This window comes from Durio zibethinus, chromosome 8, assembly GCF_047325235.1.
Source record: "Durio zibethinus cultivar Kanyao isolate XHJ-2024 chromosome 8, ASM4732523v1, whole genome shotgun sequence".
Lineage (NCBI taxonomy): Eukaryota > Viridiplantae > Streptophyta > Magnoliopsida > Malvales > Malvaceae > Durio > Durio zibethinus.
This window is the reverse complement of record NC_143169.1, coordinates 28903540-28906954: the sequence shown is the minus strand read 5'-3', so window position 1 is coordinate 28906954 and position 3415 is coordinate 28903540. Positions and strand designations below refer to the sequence as shown.

Below are 3415 nucleotides of genomic sequence, written 5' to 3'. Positions count from 1 at the left end.
CGCGCAAGGTCAGCACTTCAACCTTCAAGGCCTCATTCTTTTGGGTGATCACGTCCATGCCTTTATTGAGAGTAGCTTGTAGCTCACCTTAGATCTCCTTCCCTATGGAGTCTAGCGATGCAATGTGAGTTTCCACTTCTTCAAGCTTCTCCCTCATGTCACCCACGGTCACCTCCACCTTGGCCAGCCTACTATCCATGGTAGACCATTTATCTCTTGAACTGGCTTTTTTGCCTCTTCTATACCCCTACTTCTGGGCCTCTAGTTGTTGGCTAGCAACATCACTTTGGGATGCCATCTCCATAATCTTGATCTAACCTGCACAACATAAACATGCAGAATCGAACTTGCTCTGATACCAACTGTCATGGGATCTGACCTTAGAATTAGAATCCTTGTGGCCTTAGGCTTGCAATCTCTTCCTTTATGCCTAAGTCAGCCTAAAACACAAGCGTACGGGCACTAGAACAATGGGAAGGGCTGATTACGCAAGTTAAAGAGAAATAAAATAATAAGGCAGAATGCTGGAAATATGCTCTGTATTCACTGAAACAGAAGTGTTTGATGGTGTACAAATGAGGGTGGAGTAGCCCTCTATTTATAGTTGAGGCTCCAGCTACACTTAATGGCAATATCCCTAGAATAAAGGCTAAAATCAAGGAATTACAAAAGATTACAATCAATCAGGATTCTAACTCCTGAATTCTAGGGTCAACCAAATCAGCCAAGAGGCTCTTACTGATCCTACAAGCTTTCAGAAGATTCAGTTACGTATCTCCCACCTTGGGCCCCTCTAGATATGGTACGGGTAGCGTGCAGGGTAAGCTTTGGCCTCACAGGCTGGCCTGCAAGCTAGGCGAGCATTCTGGTCTTATCTCTTAGGCCTTGCATGAAATACCTACTAGCGTGCCTGGCATGCGGGCCTCAACCTCTACCTCGATCACCATCGACACGTGCCATGCCTCGATCAGCATCAGTAGAAGATGGCCCATGATGTGGGCGGTTGCCTCGAACACCATTAGCACATGCTGGGCCTCGGTGCGGGCAGATGCCTTGACCACCATCGATGCATGCATGCCTCAATCAGCATGTGCACCAGTTGGAACCAGTGCGGGCACCTACCTCGATCAGCATCGACAGAAGATGGCCCTTGGTGCAGGCAGTGGCATTGAACACCATCGACACGCATTGGCCCTTGGTGTGGGCACATGCCTCGACCACCATCGACACCTGCTCACCCTCGATGTGGGATCTGCCTATGTTGAAAAAAGTGTCTCCATTTTAGACACTTTAACATCTACTGGTAGCATATCTGTAAATTCTCTAATGCTCTTTAGGGGGTGGTGGTCCGGCACCCCTCTACTCCCAATGGAGGGAGTAGGTGTGCGTGATGGGCCTCCCATTACGTATACCTAGGGCAACGTCCCTCGAGCGAAATATAGAGCGTGCATGCCTTCCGATCATTTTGTCTGACGACTGGTTGCTCCGTTGATCGGCAGGTGCCCATGGCCTCGATCGATTGGTGTGCATACGAAAAAAGGGAGCCAAGCTCGAACCCGTGCACGTGGTGGATGCTGCCTTAGACCCTAGACCAAGTCCTTAAATTAGGCAACGGCTCCCTGGGGTGGTGCAAGCAGAAGCTATGGTTGCGGGCTTGGCCCGACCAAGTCTCTCGATATTTGATGATCTTGCGGTCCCTTCTCATCGACCACAAAAATGCCTTGGCCTCTACAAGGTCGTGCATGCAGCCAATGCTGCCCAAGACCTTATGAACAAGTCCCTGAATTGAGCAACGTACCCCTAGGGTGGTGTCAGCAGAGCTCACTCGTGCGATCCTAGCTAGGCCAAGCATTGGTGGTATCGCACCTTTGTTGCCTGTCAAATGGCATGGGCAGTCTCGTGGCCCTTGCTTGTGTTTTTCTCGTGCGAAGCGGTTGTGGCGTGGCCTCACACGTCGTTTCCTCTGCTCGTTCATCGAGTAATCGATCGCGTGAGTAATGGATCGACGCGCGTGGATGCTGCCACTTGTACGCAATGGGCATATGAGTGGTGCTATGGTTGTGCGTGTTGGCAGGCTCCATGCTCGATGCATTAAATTGTTGACTCATCATCCTCTTCAATCTACCCCCATGTGATCATTATACCTAGGGGGCACGATCGGGATCCGATGCTGCATACCTGAATCGATGAAATTCGGATGTCTCGCCATCCCTCATCCATCTCGTGTCTTGAGGGGCTACGAGTCAGATGTCAATCATGGTCGGTGTCCCATACGTGCCACCCAATCTTTTATGGCCGTATTGGTGCACCGATATTCGATCGTGCTCTCAGATGTGGAATGTTTAGCGAACGCAGGCTTTCGACCCCCGTTCGTCTGATGCTATGCATTTCACGTGCTCGACACGCACGACACTTGAGCTCCCTGTTGGGCTCTCTCCGTCGCTCAATTGGTGCGTCGAGGCCCACGTAGTGCCAACATCTTGAAAGAATGCTACCTGGTTGATCCTGCCAGTAGTCATATGCTTGTCTCAAAGATTAAGCCCTATATGTGTAAGTATGAACTAATTCAGACTGTGAAACTATGAATGGCACATTAAATAAGTTATAGTTTGTTTGATGGTATCTACTACTCAGATAATCATAGTAATTTTAGAGCTAATACGTGCAACAAACCTTAACTTCTAGAAGGGATGCATTTATTAGATAAAAGGTCGATGTGAGCTATGCCTGTTGCTCTGATGATTCATGATAACTCTATAGATCGCACGACCTTTGTGCCGGTGACGCATCATTCAAAATTTTACCTTATCAACTTTTGATGGTAGGACAGTGGCCTACTATGGTGGTGACGGGTGACGAAGAATTAGGGTTTGATTCCAGAGAGGGAGCCTGAGAAATAGCTACCACATCCAAGGAAGGCAGTAGGCGTGCAAATTACCCAATCCTGACACGGAGAGGTAATGAGAATAAATAACAGTATCGGGCTCTATGAGTCTGGTAATTGGAATGAGTACAATCTAAATCCCTTAACGAGGATCCATTGGAGGGCAAATCTGGTGCCAGCAGTCACGGTAATTCCAACTCCAATAGCATATATTTAAGTTGTTATAGTTAAAAAGTTCGTAGTTGGAACTAGGGTTGGGTCGTTCGATCCACCTCACGGTGAGCATCGGTCTACTTGTCCCTATTGCCGATGATGCACTCCTGGACTTAATTGCTTGGGTCGTTCCTTTGGTGCTATTACTTTGAAAAAATTAGAGTGCTCAAAGCAGACCTACGCTTGTATACATTAGCATGAGATAACATCATAGGATTTCAATCCTATTGTGTTGGCCTTCGGGATCAGAGTAATGATTAACAGGGACAGTTGGGGGCATTCGTATTTCATAGTCAGAGGTGAAATTCTTGGATTTAT

General features: G+C 48.0%; 1 pseudogene; it reads left to right on the top strand.

Annotated features, from left to right (window-relative positions):
- Positions 1–2492: 2492 nt before the first annotated feature.
- LOC149517867 (18S ribosomal RNA) overlaps positions 2493–3415 on the top strand; it is a 1805-nt pseudogene continuing 882 nt past the window's right edge.